The sequence below is a fragment of the Monodelphis domestica genome, chromosome 3 (assembly GCF_027887165.1).
Source record: "Monodelphis domestica isolate mMonDom1 chromosome 3, mMonDom1.pri, whole genome shotgun sequence".
NCBI classification, from domain to species: Eukaryota; Metazoa; Chordata; class Mammalia; order Didelphimorphia; family Didelphidae; genus Monodelphis; species Monodelphis domestica.
Window position 1 is genome coordinate 484,302,255 of NC_077229.1, and position 18,203 is coordinate 484,320,457.

An 18,203-nucleotide genomic window follows, 5' to 3' on the forward strand; every position below is an offset into this window, starting at 1 on the left:
AAGATTTGGAATTTTTTTGTTTTTAGCCCCAAAAACTTTGTTTGGAGAGGAGGAGGGTGCAGAGGGGGTAGTTCTCCAGAAGCCTGCAGCTGGGGCTCCCTTTCTTTGTATGCCTATGCTTCAACATGTCTCTGACTTGCAAAAGTGTCATTGCAAATCAGGCAGAAACTCCAACTGTGCCTGATTATATAGTGGTCCCGTCTGTCAGCTAAAGTGCTGATCCAGCACTCTGTTCAAATGCCTGGAGCTTGGCTCATATCTTCTAGATGTCTTAAATTCTGCTACAGACTCATCTACCTCCCCATGGGGCCCTTGGCCTGCCTCTCACCCTAATTCTTTTTTTTAAACCCTTACCTTCTGTCTTCATATTAATTCTAAGGCAAAAGAATAGAAAGAGCAAGGCAATTGGGGTTAAGTGACTTGCCCAGGGTCACACAGCTAGAAAGGATCTGAGCCTCAACCCAGTTTTGCCATGAATTCATAAAAACCAAAGCATACCTCCTGATATGGTCCCAATTAAGTTCTGAGAACTGAGAAGTTCTGAGAGAAATTCCAGGAAATTTAAAGTATGAGGCCACTGGCAATACTTTGGGTCCCCCAAGAGTTAAGATGAACTGTTCAGTGGAGTTGAGGGAGCTGATATCTCACAAAATGAAAACAGAAGTTGAATGAGAAGGTGTTTTTGTATGTTCCACAGCCTTCATACCCTTTAACATGAAGCATAATGGTTTAGAGAATAGAAGACTGAGAGGCAGGAAGAATTGAGTTCACATCCTGCTTTAAACACTCACTAGCAGTTTGACCCTAGGTGTGTCAACTTCTCTGTGCCTCAGCTTCCTCACCAGTAAAATGAGGGCCATGGGCTTGAATTGTAGTACGAGATTTTGTAAGCTGACAGCAAGAGATCCTGCAAACCAATATTCCACACAGAACTTTCAAAAGTTGGGGAACTGAAGACACAGGCAGTTGCTGAACACAGTTGGTAGACCTCTGGAAGAGGGAGGGGCTGCTTTTCTCTAGCAGTCAGGAAAGCCCAGAGGGTGTCTGTCTGGTATTTCTGGGGTGGACCCAGAGAGCCAGTGATTCCCTCTTATTTGACTTTCTTGTTATTCTGTCTGCCCTTGCTGCTGCTGCTGCTGCTGCTGCTGCTACAGAGAAGTGGATTTCAACAGTGCTGGTGACTTACTACTGGATTACTGCTTGAATCAAAGAGGACTCCTGTATTGTGAGATTCTTTGGCCCTTGTACTTGTTTCTACCAAAACCCCTAACCTTAATTACTACTTTAGGAATTATTTTAGAATAATTATAGAGGGTATAAGGGTTTTAATCTCTGTTTGGGTTAGAAGTTAGGTTTCTACTAATTCTCCTTTCCCCCTCTTCCCTTTAGCTAAATAAACCTGTTATTTTATATATAGTTAGTTTTTAACCCCCTTTTTAACCCACCTATTACAGAATACCGTTGTGTCTTCTAGATCTAAACTGATAATCCTTTAAACATGGTATAATAAGAAAAATCCCAGGACTCCAACTAATAGGCCACTTTGGATAAGTCAGTTTGCCTCCATGGCCTCAGTTTCCCCAATTATAAAATGACACTAGAGGGCCACTAAGGTAACTTCTGGCCCTAGCTCTGTGATCCGATGATGCCTTCTCTACCTTGGTTTCCTAGGTTGGAAAATGGAGACAGTTCTATGTGTCCTACCTCCTTTGAAAGATTGATATAGGAATGAAAGAAATGATGAAGATGTTAAGCAATACCCTGTTTATATTGCATTTTATGACAATAAAGCTCTTTTGTATTAACTTACTTGGTCCTCACAGCAACTATGTGAGATTGATAGTGTATTATTTTTTCATTTTGTAGGTTAAAAAAAAACAGACACAGAACAAAAAAAATGAAGCAACATGGGAAAGTGAAATGAACACCAGAAGCCCTAAGTTTTAAAAACTGACCTTGTTTTTTTCTAAAGCCTTCCAGTCTTCTTAAATTCCCCATTACTGCCAGGGTACAGCTATCTTCCTAGTCACCAAGACTCTAAATCTAGGTATCATACTTGGAGGTGGCTGCATCAGTGGCAGCAGGAGCAGCTTTGGGAGCTTTAAGTCCACAGATGGTAAAGGGTTTGGAGAACTGGCCAGAAAGAGATTACAGGGTATCCTATTTCATTGCCCATATATAGTTCTGGGTCCTCGTGGTGAAGAGGAGCCACTAGCTTTTGTGATCATTGAGATCAGGAGCCCTGGTCACAATTCCAGGGTGGAGAAGAGTGCTTGTGGTCACTCACAAGGGAGTAGGGGCCCTCATCTCAATCCCAAGGCATAAAGGAGCACTAGTTCTTGTTGCTACAGGAGAGTAGGGGACCTAGTCACAGTTCCAGGTCAAAAGGAACACTAGTCCATGTGGATACAGGGGAACAAGATCCCTTCCTGGGGAAAGACCAGAGCATGGGCCAGGAGACAAATGACCATAATTCTCCTTAGATCATACAATTTTGGAAGCACCCAAAACTTACAACCCCACCCCTGCTCCCAGAACCATTTCTGAAAACTGTAGCACAAAAAACCTGAAGCTTGAGATAGTGTTCCCTTCACCCTAGAAGCAGAAATGAATTTTAACATAAAATTAAAAATCAAGAAATAAGCTGGTAAACTGAGCAAACAACAATGAAAAAAGAACCTGACTACAAAAAGTTACTATGGTGACAAGGACTATCAAAACACAAACTCAGAAAACAATAATTCAAATAGCTTCAAGCAGAACCCCCAAAAAAATACAAATTGGATACAAGCCCAAAAAGAATTCCCAGAAGAATTCAAAAAAAGGATTTTTAAAATCAGATAAAGAATATAGTGGAAAACTTGGGAAAATAAATGAGAGTAATGCAAGAAAACCATGAAAAGAGTCAACATCTTGGTAAAAGAGGCATAAAATATCCTAAAGAAAATAACATCTTAAAAAACAGAATTGACCAAGTGGAAAAAAGAGATACAAAAATTCACTGAGGAAAAGAACTTCCTAAAAAGTAGAATTGGCCAAATGGAAAAATAGGTACAAAAGCTCACTGAAGAAAGCAATTCTTCATAGATTAGAATGAAGGAAGTGGAAATTAATGACTCCAGGAGACATTAAGAAACAATAAAAGAAAATCAAAAGAATTTTAAAAATAGAAAATGTAAAATATATCATTGGAAAAACAATTGATCAATAGATACAGGAGAGAATTATTGGATTAAGAATTATTGGACTAACTGAAAGTCATGACCAAAAAATGAGCCTAGAGAAGGTCAAATAGAAATTGAAAGAATTCCACTGATCACCTCCTGAAAAGAAATCCCCAAATAAAAACTCCCAGAAATATAATAGCCAAATGTGAACACTCCCAGGTCAAGGGAATATATTACGAAAATATTACAATATTACAAAAAAAAAATTCAGCCAGAAAGAAAAAATTCAAATATTGAGGAGCCAGTAAAGATCACACAAGATTTAGCAACTTCTTCATTAAAGGATCAGAAGACCTGGAATTTAAGGGCAAATGAGCTAAGATTACAACCAAAAATGATCTACCTGGAAAAACTGAGAATATAATTCTTCAGAGAGGAAAATGGATATCCAGTGAAATAGAAGACTTTCAAGCATTCCTGAAGAAAAGACTGAATAGAAATATTTGGCTTTATATTTATTTATATTTATTTTGACTTAAGAGAAGTGTAAAAAGGTAAACATAAAAGGGAAATCATAAGAGATTCAGTAAAGTTAAACAGTTTACATTCCTTTATGGGAAGATGATACTTGTCACTCCATAGAACTTTACTATTATTAGGGCAGTTTGAAGAAATACACATAGACAGAGAACATGGTTATGAATTTACTATGATGGAATGAGAAAAAGAAATAAAAATAATGGATAAGAAAGGATATACTGGAAAAAAGTGAAAGGGAGGGATAAAGTGGGGGGAATTATCTCACATAAAAAAAAGCATGAAAGGAAAATGGAGAAATCAGTGGCAGGCAATTCTGGAATATTATTCTCTTTGGAATTGGCTCAAAGAGAGAATAATATATGCATTTAGTAGGGTATAAGCATCTATCTTACCCACCAGGGAAGTAAGAGGAGATAAAAGAAGGGTGTTAGGGATGAGGTGGTATTGATAGAAGGGAATGCAGATTAAAAGCTGCAGTGATCAGAAGCAAAACAGACCTTTAAGGAGGGACAGGAGAGAGAGACAGAGACAGAGACAGAGACAGAGACAGATATAAAGACAAAGAGAGAGAGAGAGAGAGAGAGAGAGAGAGGATAAACAATGTAAAAATAAAATGGAGGAAAATACACTAATTATCACTGTGAATCTTAATGGGATGAACTCATAAAACAGAAAGGGATAGTAGAATGGATTAAATATTAGAATCCAACAAAATGCTCTGCACACTTGAAGCAGAGAAACATAGAAAATAAAAATAGGAGCTGGAGAAGAACCTATTATGCCTCAGTTGAGTTTTTTAAAAAGGGATAGCAATAATGAGTTCAGACAAAGCAAAGGGAAAAATAGATCCAGATCCATTTAAAAGATATGAGCCAGGAAACTACATTTTGCTAAAATGTTCCATGTAAAATGAAATAATATCAATGCTAAACATATATGCATCAGATAGCTTAACATCCAAATTCTTAAAGGAAAAGTAAAATGAATTACAAGAGGAAATAGCAAAACTATACAAGTCAGGGATGTCACTTTTTTCCTCACAGAACTAAATAAACAATAAACAATAATAAATAAACAATAAACAATAAAAAAAATTTTAGAAAAGTGATATCTGGAGAAAACAGAATGGTAAAAGAATAGAGTCTACCATTTTCTTAGATATACATGGCATCTTCACAAAAATCAATCATGTATTAGGGCATAAAAACCTTACAACTAGATGCAAAAAAGTGGAAATATTAAATGCATCTTCCCAGACCATAATGCAATAAAATTATATTCAATAAAGGGCCATGAAAACATAGCTTAATTAAAAAAAAAAACAACCTCTTACCTTTTGTCTTAGACTCAATATTAGGTATCAATTCCAAGACAGAACAGCAGCAAGTGCTAGAAAGAATAATAAATAATTTCATTAAAGAGAATGACAACAATGCAGCTACTAGATGGCTCAATGGATAGAGACCCTGGCCTGGAAATGTGATGTTCTAGGTTCAAATCTGGCTTCAGACACTTCCTAGATGTGTGATCATATGCAAATAAGTTAATCCCAGTTGTCTAGTCCTTACTTCTCTTCTGCCTTGGAACCAATACTTAATATCTATTCTAAGACAGAAGATAATGTGTAGCTGACCAGTAGCCACAAAATATTATCTTTGTGGGTGAATACCTGAGAAGGGAAGCTGAAGACTGAGGGAAAATGGATGAAAGTGTTTAAAGATAAGAGAGAGGGAACATGAGGAAGAAAGAAAGACACAGTGACAAAAGGTTCAACAACATGGGGTTCCATATGTGTGCTCCTCTGATGGTGAAAAGAGAGAGAGCTACATATGTCCCCAATCTTTTATTGGAGAATCAAGGAACAGGTGATGGGAGATAGTTAATGAACATGTGACATGGCAGACTATTTAATATTGGCTCAGTTAAAAACCACAAAATTAAAGAGGAAGGGGCTAAGATAATAACCTTTGGACTATAGGCTTAGGGAGTGGTCAGCATACCATAAAATCAGAGTTACACTTTGTTACAATGCTTAAGTAATCAGTCATGAAGTTTGGTATATGAGCATATTGTTCTCAAGAGTCAGTTTTAGAATACATCTTTTATATCTTAATGATAAGTTCATGCCTGGATTCCCATAAAATGGTTTGTTTGTGTGTGTGTGTGTGTGTGTGTGTGTGTGTGTGTGTGTGTGTGTGTGTGTGTTTGAGAGAGAGAGAGAGAGAGAAATGGAGGGAGGGAGACTGACAACAATGAAAACCATACCAAAGTATTTATGAGATGAAGCTAAAGCAGTACTTAGGAGAAAATGTATAGCTCCAAATGCTTATATCAATAAAATGGAGAAAGAGCAGATCAAAGAATTGGGAATGCAGCTAAAAAAACTAGAAAAAGAACAAATTAAAACTCCCCTATGAAACACTGAATTGGAAATCCTAAAAATCAAAGAAGAGATTAGTAAAATTGAAGCTAAGAAAACTTTTGAACTATTAAGTAAAACTAGGAGCTGGTTTCATGGGGGGAAGAAGCAATTAAATAGAAACCCATTGGTTAATTTGATTCTTTAAAAATAAAGGGAAAAAACAAATTAACAGTATCAAAAATGAAAAGGCAAAATTAACTTCCAATAAAGATGAAATTAAAGCAATTATTAGGATCTATTTTGTTTAATTATGTAACAACAAATCTAACAATCTAAATGAAATAGATGAATATTTACAAAAATACAAATTGCTCAGCTTAACAGAAGAAGAAACATCTTAGTAAAAAGAATTTGAACAAACTACAAATAAGGTCCTGAAGAAAAATCCCCACATCAGGCATTCACAAATGAATTCTACACAAACATTTAAAGAGCAATTAATTCCAACACTATAAAAAACTATTTGAAAAAGAAGGCAAAGAAGGAGGTATACCAAAAACTATAGGCCAAGTTCCCTAATGAATATTGATATAAAAGTTTAAATAAAATACTAACATGAAGATTAAAGCAATATAGCATGAAGATCATATACTATGAAGAGCTGGGATTTGTACCAGGAATTCAGAACTGGTTCAATATTAGGAAAACTATAAGTATAATTAACTATATCAATAATGAACCCAACAGAAATCATATGGTTATCTCAATAGATGCAAGAAAAACTTTTAATGAAATGCAACAAAGCTGTTCTACCAGGCATAGGGTTTGTCTTTATTTTATACCTCAGTGGTTACATACTTTCTTGGCACACAGTCTCATTTTTCAACATACATGCTCTCTTGCAGATAATTGGATATGTCGCACATTGACTTTTAACAAATTGTTTAATTAACATTCTAAGATCATCTTGTATACCAAGTTGCTACAACAAAGCAAAGCTTGCTAGAGATAAATGTCACAGGCAGGGTAACCAGGGGTCAGTTCCCACTGACCTGTGGGATGATCAGCTAAGAAAATCATTGTTGCTTTTAATCAACTTTCATAATCAATCAGAATTACTTAGGAGATAAGTAACAAAAACATTTGCTGCTAGGTGCAGGGTTAAAGGATAAATTTAACACAATCCAGATTTAGGTATTTTCCAATTTCCAGGTTTCATTTTTCTATGTTTCATTTCAATATCTTAGAAATGTTGCTGGGACTTCAGTAAACATAACAGAGCAGTGGAGTGTGTCATGCCAGCCTGTGCTTTGAGAAGTGATTAATATGCCTGTTGTCCCTGACTTGCAGTGGGAGTGAAGAATCTGTTTAAGCCTGGGAAGGAAAAGAGGAGGGGGGTTTTCACCTAAGTGGTACATAGGAATCTTTGGGTTTAATTCTGTAAATATGATCTTTTGGTGATATTCTGGGGGGATTAAAGTGAGATTAGTCTTGCAAGTATTTTGCTCTCATATTATTTTCCCTGCAGCTAGGGAGAGAACAATAATCATAGTAATTCCAATAGTAAGGGAAATTAGTAAGAGAAGTCACATAAAGGAGGGCTGAGTGGGTGTCTCATCTCTCCAATGAGCCACTTTGTGATCTCCTGGTTTCTACAAGTGACCATGTCAAAACATTGTGGCTTGATGGCCCCTGGCACCTAAAATAAGTAGTATCTATCTAAAACTATCAGCAAGCATAATCTGTAATGATAATAAGCTAGGAGCCTTTCCAATAAGATCAGGGATGAAAGCACATATGCCCAACTTTACCACTATTATATTTCGATATCATTCAATATTATTGTAAAAATGCTAATTATAGCAATAAGAAAAGTCAGATCTAAACAAATGGAGAAATATTAATTGATTATGAGTAGGCCAAGCCAATATAATAAAAATTTAGTTAAGTTAATTTACTTATTTATTGCCATACCAATTAAACTACCAAAAATTATTTTATAGAGATAGAAAAAATGATAGCAAAATTCATCTAGAAGAAGAAAATATCAACAATATAAAGGGAATTGATTAAACTTTGTTAAGGAAAGTAGTCTAGCAGTATCAGATCTTAAATTGCATTACAAAATGTTAATCATCAAAATAAACTGTTAAGAAAACAGAGTGGTAGACCAATGGAATAGCAGGTACACAATGTTTTTGTTATTGTTCAGTCATTGCCATTTGTGTCTGACTCTTCCTGACCTCATTTGTGTCATGATAAATAATGGATATATTGAAGATTCTGGAGTGTTTTATCATTTCCTTTTCCAGTTCTTTTCACAGAGGTAGAATCTGAGGCAAACAGTTAAGTCCAGGGTCATATAGCTAGTAAATGTGTGAAGCTGGTTTCAAACACAGGAAGAGTCTTCCTGACTTCATGTTTCATGCCCTATCCACTATGCCACCTCACTGCCCCAGGTACACAATACAGAGTAGTAAATGAAGATAGTAATCTAATATTTGATAAGCCCAAATATCCAAACTTTGGGGAGAAGAACTCATTATTTGACAAAAATTGCTAGAAAAACTGGAAAGAAGTTTGGTAGAAGCTAGGTATAGATCAACATCTCACACTATATACCAAGGTCAAAATGGATAGATGATTTAGACATAAAAGGTGATATCATTAGCAAATTAGGGGAACATGGAAGATTCTACCTGTTACATCTATGTATAAGGGAAGGGATTATGACCACAGAAGAGATAGAAAGCGTTATGGTATGTAAAAATGGATAATTTAAATTATATTAACTTAAAAGGGGTTTTGCCCAAATAAAACCAATGAAGTCAAGATTAGAAGGAAAGCAGGAAATGGGAGAAATTATTTTTTAAATACAAAGTTTCTCCAATAAAAAGAATATAGAGAGAACCTATATACAAATGCTGAAGGGGATGTGGAGAAATCGGGACACTTCTTGCACTGTTAGTGGAGTTGTGAACTGATCTAGTCATTCTAGAGAACAATTTGAAACTAAGAACAATTAATTCCAATATTATGTAAACTAATTGGAAAAGAAGGCAAAGGAGTTCTACCAAATTTCATTTATAACATAAATATGGTGCTGATACCTAAACCAGGGAAAACAAAAGCAAAGAAAGAAAACTACAGACCAATTTTCCTAAGAGATCAAAGGAAAAGGAAAAGGACATATTTGTATAAAAATATTTATAGCAGCTCTTTTTGTGATGGCAAAGAATTGGAAATTGAAGAGATGCCCATCATTTGGGGAATGACTGAACAGGTCGTGGAATATGATTTTGATAGGATTACTACTGTGCTTTAAGAAATTATGAACAGGATGCTTCCAGAAAAACCTGGGAAGACATATATGCACAGTGAAGTGAACAGAAAGAGTACATTATACACAGTAACAACAATATTGATCAACTGAAAGAATTAGCTATTCTGATCAATACAATGATCCAAGATAATTCCAAAGGAAATATGATTTAAAAAATTCTATCCACCTCCAGGAAGAGAACTGATGAAGTCTGACTACAAACTGAAGCATAATATTTTCTCTTTATTTTTACTGTTTTTATTTTGCAACATGGCTAATATGGAAATAGGTTTTGCATGATTTCAAAGGTGTAATTGATATCACATTGCTTGCCTTCTCAAAGGTTGAGGGAGGGACACCAAAGAAGGAGAAGAAGAACTTGCAATTCAAAATATTTTTAAATAAATGTTAAAATCAGCAATGAAAGTATTTTCAATAGTAAGACCTTCCCTTCTCCCCCCAAAAAACCCTTTTGTATATCAGCATTTGGGCAAAGGGGAAGAAATAGAGTTGGAGATGGGAGAAAAGGGAGTGGAATGTCCTACTAGTACCTTATTTTTCAGTGTTACTTAGAATGACATACTCAAAGAGTTAGAACTGGCAAAAACCTTAGAGACTAGGTGGTCCAACCCCATAATTTTATAAATGAGGAAATTAAGAGATGAAGTAATTTGTCCAATGTCACACTTATTGCTAATGGCAGGTCTGAGGCACCATTCCCAGCCTTTTGACTGCAAATTCTGTGCAGTACTTAGTTCTGTGGCCTGATAGAGAAACCTCTCAAGCCTGTGGCCCAAATCAGAGACAGATATTTAGGAGAGAAATGCAATCATAGTTAGGAAGCTTCCTTTTGAAAAGACTAAAACCAAGTTCTGAGGGTCACATTCCAAAACATTCCAAATCAATGAAAAAATGGGCAAAAATAGAGCTTATTGAATAATTTTCTGATACATTATTGAGCTAGGGAAAGTCAATTGACAGACAGAATGGGTCTGCTTCATGAGCCAGAATGTAGAAAGGCTGAGTTGGATGATAGAGAACAGAATAGTTCATTGGCAGATTTGGAGACATTTAACAGCACTGTTAATTTCCTTCAAAAACCAGCGATTCTTTAGCTTTTGAGGGACACATAGGATGGGGGTATGTGTGCATGTGTGTTAGTAGCAACAGGCTAATTCTGGTATTCAGGTCATTCACCTGCTTCCCAACTACCTTTCCAAATGAAATAATGCATGCAATCTTCTTTACAATATTAGAGCACCCTATGTTTGTGGACTTGTAACTTCATTGGTATAGGGAGCACCTATTTTGCAATGGTAGTCTTAGCTGCCTGGGTCACAGAGAAGCTAAGTAGTCGGATAGTTAGTGTATAGCATGTATCAGAAATGAGACTTGCATCCTAGCCTTCCTGATTCTCAGACCAAGTCTTCTTTCACTAGGGTCATATTGCTCCTTAAGCACCAATTATGATATGTTTATTTCAGTCTTATCATATACTGCTCTTCTTCATGTTCCTCTATGTTCCATCCAGAGCTGATTGATGTGACTTCCTTAATCTCATCCAGTCATTTTCTGCTCGTGGGACTTTGGGTACTTTTTTGCGCTGCTCCCTTTCCAACCATAGCTGATGGCATGACCCGCCCCCCCTTGTGATCCTCCCTAAATCAAGACTGTTCAAAGTTTTCTGTTCCTTCCTGGCGTTATTCTGTTATGAACTCTCCTATGATTGATGTTTTTTTCTGTATTATCATTGTTTATGTATTTACCTCACCCCTACTAAACTACAAAAAAAAAAGACTGCATTCTTTCATCTTTATTTCTCAAGCACTTAGTGAGGGGAAATTAACAAATTAAAACGTAATTATTCTCCATTTTTTGTTTATATAATAAGTATCATTTATAGAGTCACAGCCTTTTATGGAACCCTTTAAATATACTTCCTCATTGACTTGGGTTGAAGGAATTGTGAGAAGAGTCTGAAAGAGAAGAAAATGACTATGTGGGTAGAAAAGTAATTATCAAAATGGGCAATGAACTTTTTCTTGGCTTAAAAGAAGAAGATGGGAGACTTGAGAGACTTAAAACTGGGAAGTTCCCTTAAGGCGTGTACTGTATGTAATGTAACCTCTGCTAGGGCGAAGCCCATCTTTTATTTTTTATAGTATTTTTGGCCCTACCATTTAACACAGTGCCTGATAACAAAGTGTTTAATAAATGCTTGTTGCCTTTCCCTACGGACTAATTTGATGGAGTGGAATAAAATATAGTAAGAAGTGATTCAAAGGTTAAAAAATATCTTGGAATTGTAAATGTTTAGTTTTAAATTTTCATTATTTGGAGAAAGTAGCCATTCTGTAAAGGAAAATGGGAAATTTAAAGAGACCTGAAAATGCTCCAAGTAAGCAGCTTCTTGGGGGACTGAAATAAACAAAAGTTTGAGAGTGTAGGTTTTTCCAGAAGAAATGAACACTGGGTCAATAAATGTCTTGGTTAAAGAACTTATGAAAAGAAACCATGTGGGATATTTAAGAACGGAATGAATACCATATGTGGATACCCTGAGAGTGGTAAATGCCTTAGCACTCCGGGTGCTATGTGGGCTAACTGGTAAAGTGAGAGATTTAAAATTAAGGCCAACACATCATAACAGTTGGCAGGAAGAATATGGAAGGAAGTCACGAAAACAGGCTGAGATGGGTGATGATAGAAGACAAAGTAATTTGCCATTGGGAGTGGAGACAAAGGAGAAGAATTTTGAATCATTCATCTTTTAACTTATCTTTTTAATGTCTAATTTCTCTCCATTTCTACACTCCCTTATATATGAACTCCTAAAATTGATCCAATATTACAATAAGAATAAAACTTGTCCAAAATGTGGGACTTCAGGAGTTTATGATACTTTGTAAAAATATCATTTTCAACTTTTTCAAGGTACTCTTTTATACCTATTATCTCATTTGAGCATCAGAGAAATTCTTTGAGGTATACCTGTGTCCCCACCAACAATGAACCTCCTCAGGTATATTCAAATTTATATCATTTGAAATTATAATCATATAAAATACAGTCACTGGTTCCAGCCCAATTGAGATATGCAGTGAGAATTCAAATAATGCCACCACTTTGCTGGAATCTTTATTTATACTAATTAGGAGCTGGCTGTAGTCTGAACTATAGCATTGTAAGAGCCCATCATCTAGATATCATCTAGACATCATATAGATCAGATATCATTCTCCCTATTTGATAGAAGAGAAAATGAGGCACAGACACTAAGAGACTTGCCCAAAGTCAATTTATTGATGACACAACTAGAAAGAAAAACCCTCTCTCTCTAACTTTTGACCCAAACTCTTTTTCCCACTGGTCCAGGAAACTCACCACCCTTATCCCCATGAAATCTTTAGCAAGGTATTGGAATCTGTTTTCATCCCTCTCCTACTATCCTTATCTATCCTTTGGGAATTAAGTGGTTTTAGCCACAGAAGCACACCTATATAAAGCACACAGAGACTAATTATTAGGAAGACCTGAAGGCAAATTTGGCCTACAGTGAATATTTGTGGAACCAGCATTATTTGGAGTTTCTTTTCATGATTTATGTGACAGGTCTGAGAAACCAACCTTAAAGTTTCTAGATGAGATTAAGTTAATGAAAATCAGTGGACAAGAACAGAATTCAAGTGGATTTCATAAGCTTAATAAATTATTTGAAGATGAATGAAATTAAGTAAGACTGAAGAAAGGGTTTTAAATGTATCTCAATATCACAGAATCTCATATTTGGACAGGAACACAAAAGGTCATTTGATTTAGCCTATTCCTAAAAAGGAGTCTCTTTTCTAATGTTTCCCCAATGCGGGGGAACTTGAAGACTTCCAGGAAAGAAACCCTACTCCTCTCCCAAGGCAGCTCTCTCTTCCTTGGAATGGTTCTGATTAATATGCTTCTCTGAAACTTGTTCTCAATGCCCATGTCTCTGGGTATCTATTAGGAGCAATGGGATAGACTTCCCCCTTCATACATTATTTCATTTCAAAGGAAACTGTCGTGGCAATGAAGAACTACTGATAGATAGAAAAGATCCTTAAGAAGTTTTGGAATTTCCTGCTCTAGAATGGTTTTTCACTTGTTTCTATGTTAACTGGGGTTTGGATGAACAAGTTTAATGTGAGTGTGTGGTGTCAAAAATTAATGTTGTGCTAAGCTGCATTGGTTGAGACAGAATATCTGAAACAAGGAATATAATGGCCCCACTGTGCTCTATCCTGGTTGGAAGACACACCTGGAGTCCTGAATATAGTTCTGGGTGCCACACTTTAGGAAGAATATATAAAGCCCAAAAAGTGTTCAGAGGAGGTCAACCAAAATGATGAGAGGTCAGGATACCCTGATAGAGTCAAAGATTGGTTGATAAAAGGAGGAGAAGAAAAGCATTCTGGTGGACATGAGAAATGACTTCAAATATTCAAAGGACTGTCATATTGAGGAATGTGATAAGAATTGTCTTGCTTAGCCCTAAAGGGCAGAACCAGGGCCAATGAGTTCATTCTGCTGGGATACAGATTTTGGCTCAATAAAATAAAGAACTTAAAAATTTTGTTGTTCGGTCCTTTGTCAGTCCTTTCTGATTCTGATTCTCTGCAACCTCATTTGGGGTTTTCTTGCCAAATATGCTAGAGTGATTTGCCATTTCCTTCTCCAGTTCATTTTATAAATGAGGAAATTAAGGCAAACAGGATTATGTAACTTGCTCAGGGTCACCCAGATTTAAGTGTCTGAAGTCAGTTTTGAACTGAGGAAGATGAGCCTTCCTGATTCCAGGCCATCTCGCTGCACTCTTCTTAACAATTAAATCCATTCAAAAATGGAATGGATTACCTCAGGATATAATGAGCTCCCATTCCTGGATAACTTTTATAGTTGGCTTAGTGACTACTTGTCAAAAATAGTCTAGAAAGGAAATTATTATGAGTTGGGCTAGATGACCTCTGATGTCCCTTCAACTGGGGCTTCTGTGACTTTGATTGATCTATGGGTCAGGGATGTTTTGCCAAAAAGTGAAAAGAATGTACAAAGTGTCCCAAAACAATTTTGGGGACATCTTGTATTAGGTGACCTCTTACAGTCTCTGTATTCAGACATTCTTTGTTTCTTAAATATTGCATTGTAAGCACATCTCAGTATTATGCCAGTGATAATTTTGAATGTTACCTTATTACTTTTTTACTTTTAGCCAGTGGTCTACTATGACTTCCAGGATGGGTTCTGCTTTTCTTTGGGAGGTCAAATTTCTTTCATTTGGCATTTTCAAATTAACATTTCCATTTATTTTTCATATGTTTTTGAATTTCAAATCTTTATTTTTTAAAATGTCTGACATTTAAGCAAACCTGGCTCTAAATTCCTATCTTGATAGTTAAGCATCATGCATGGAAAAAGTATCATGTTTTTTGTATATCATGAGCCAAGTTTTCCTCAAAATTTAAAAACCATTCTATATTTTTGTGCCAAATCTTCAATACACTATGGGGGTGGGAGCTAGGATGAGGGTGTTGTAAAATGGAAAATATTCCCTGGATCAATTTTTTTTATTATTATAGCCATTTTATATTTAAAGTCATTCGCAAATAGTCCATACTTTGTAATTCTTGAATGTCATCCAAAAAGGTGAAGCCTTCATCCCATTTGGGTCATTAGGAAATATGACCTGGAGGGGAAAAGGAATCCATAGAAAATGGCCTTATTCTACCCTAGTTTGTTCTTTATCATTTGATCCTATGTGTCTTGACTCAGGGTCGTATTCTCAATCTTCCCTTCTTTCCATGTTCCCTTTGCACTGGAAGAATAGATGGTCATTCTTGAACTTGTACTGGTATGTCATGGTGAATCGGTGAGCAGGCAGGGGTTTGCTGCTATATGTTTAAGAACTGGTTCTTTGGAAGGGAGAAATGTCCTTAAGCTACACTTTTCAGTGGTTGGCATTATTAACATTTTTCCCATCATTTTTTAAAGTCCAGACAATTAATAAGATAATGAATCAAGCTCTGATTTCTCACATTTACTAATTACTGAAGTATAAATACTTACAAAAATTTAACAGTCAGCTCTTGCGAACCATTAGGAGCTGGCTCTAGCATAGCAGGTACTACAGGTAAGAGTTTTTCTTCTGGATCTTCATAACAAAAATCCACATGATGACCATTCTTTCCTTTCTTTCTTAATTAAATAAGCATTTATTGAGTGTTTACTATGCCCAGAGCACTTAATGGTTTGGGCAACAGTGAATGTCCCCCATCTGCATTCTCTTTCTTAGCCTTATATTCCTCAAGTTGCTCCTTCCTCTCCTCTCTTATAATATTTCTTTTAAGCTTGCTATGCTCCTTACATTCTTACTCTTTCACAATCCATGGATTGGGAAGATAAGATTTAGAGCTGGAAGTGACCTTAAAGGTCATCTAATCTATCACTTCCCTCATTTTACAAATAAGAAAACTGAGCCACAAAGAGGTTAAATGATTTGCCAAATGTCATACAAGAATTAAGTGTGATAGGTGGGATCTGAATCCAGATTCTTTGATTTCAGAACCAATGCTCTTTCCATTGAATCATTCTATCTCTCTTTATGGCCATGGACCTAAATTGACCCATCCTTTGAACAAAATAGGGGCATAAATAGAATTCCAAGTTTGCAGAATCCTCTGTCTCAAATGATAATTTAATAAAATGCTCCTCATTCCACAAATCAACTGTGTGGTACTGGAGAAACTTGGACTCTCATTTGGACAGGAGCCCATTTTTCCCTGCCATAACTTTGAGTTGATTTCCATTTCTGTGCAAAAGGGAAGGGTGGAGGAGGAAAATCATGTTACCACTTAGATCACCAGAGCAAATTAGAATATGATGAGAATCTGGGGCCAAACAGCCACATTCCATTATAGTATTAAAAAGGGATTTTGGTGTTTTACAATTTTTGTCAGGACCCTTCCAGCTACTCTATGGAGTATATGCAGTATTTGAAAAGAGTTTTATAGGAAATTTTAAAAAACTATGTATCCTTCTTCACATTTTACTAATATGTCTAATGCACCACTAAAAAAAAAAAACAGATAAATAAAATGGTTCAAACTCTTTGGGAAATTTGTTACTAAATATAGTATTTTCTTGAAAGCTACAATGGAATCCCCCCCTCCCCTGAACAATGTTAAAGACAAATGGAAAGCAGAACTCTTATATATATATATATATAATTGGATCGTGAAAAGTTGGACATGACTGAAATGACCGAACAACTGTATGCTTTAATTAGTTTGGGGATATCTCCTCAAATCCCCTTCAGTCTTGAAATTATCTGGTCTTGCTCCATTGTTGGGTTTCTTTCCCTTTCTTTGTCATTGTATGTTCAGCCTAAGCTGATATATTAGCTGTCTTCTTTCTAGAATGGTACTTTGTTGGCCAATATGACAGTAAAGGAAAATAATAAATGTTGGGGGTAAAATTGGGTGTGATAATGCATTGCTGATGGAGTTGTGAATTGATCCAATTTTTCTGGAAGGCAGTTTGAAATTAAGCCCAAGTCACTTTATTTATTTATTTTTAAACCCTTACCTTCCATCTTGGAAACAATACTGTGTATTGGTCCCAAGGCAGAAGAGTGGTAAGGTCTAAGCAATGGGGTCAAGTGACTTGCTGAGGGTCACACAGCTGGGAAGCGTCTGAGGCCAAATTTGAACCCAGGACCTCCTGTCTCTAAGCCTGGCTCCAACCCACTGATCCACCCAGCTGCCTCCCAAGGGGCTTTAAATGAATCCATGCCCTTTGATCCAGCAATACCACTTAGGTTTGTACCCCCAAAGAGATAATAAAAAGGGTTATACAAAAATATCTATAGCTGTGTTTTTTGTGGTGAAAAAAATTGGAAAATGAGGGGGTATCCCTCGATTCAGGAATGGCTGAACAAATTGTAGAATGTGATGATGATGGAATACCATTATGCTGAAAGGAATGATGAACTGGAGGAATTGCATGTGAACTGGGAAAATCTCCATGAACTGATGTGAAGTGAAATGAGCAGAACCAGGAGAACATTGTACACAAAAATTGAAACATTGTGGAATGATCAAATGTATTTGAATTTGCTGCTAGTAGCAATGCGATGAACCAGGACAATCCTGTGGGACATATGAGAAAGAATGCTATCCTCATCCAGAGAAAAAAATGTGGGAGAAGAAAAGTCAAAGAAAAAATTATGATTTACCACTTGTTTGTGTGGGTGTATTATTTGGGGTTTTGGTTTTAAAAGATTGCTCTGTTACAAAAAAAATAACATGGAAATAGGTAACAAGTGATAATACAGGTATAACCCAGTGGAATTGCTTGTCAGCTCCAGGAGGGGAAAGGAAAGAGGGGACGGAGAGAAAATGAATCATATAACCATGGACAAAATATTTTAAAATTAAAATAAATAAATAAATGAATAGAATGGTACTGAATTGATTGGTACCAGACTTCATGTTTTAAAGCTATCCCACTACAAGACTAAATATTTAACCTTAGGCTACAGATATGCTCCATGCCAACACATTTTGTCTAACAAAAAAATTTTTTAAATGATGTGATGAATGGAAGGTGATTGATTAACAATTATGTTTTAAATCATGTTTATTAATTTGGTATTCTTTTCAGCAGCATTCTAGAGTCAATAGCATGATGGACTTGGATTCAGGAATGACTTAGACAGTACAAATATCCTCCCTCACAATCAAAAAAATAAAAATTAGACCAGTAGGCAACATCTCCATCCAACTAA

The 18,203-nt window shown here is 36.0% G+C and overlaps 1 protein-coding gene across 1 annotated transcript in view; it reads right to left on the minus strand.

Annotated features, from left to right (window-relative positions):
- ZNF366 (zinc finger protein 366) overlaps nt 1-18,203 on the minus strand; it is a 120,422-nt gene that overhangs the window by 72,082 nt on the left and 30,137 nt on the right. The window contains exon 2 of the mRNA XM_056824736.1: nt 5,041-5,096. The gene's annotated coding sequence lies outside the window, so the exon portion shown is untranslated. The remainder of the gene's footprint in view (nt 1-5,040; nt 5,097-18,203) is intronic.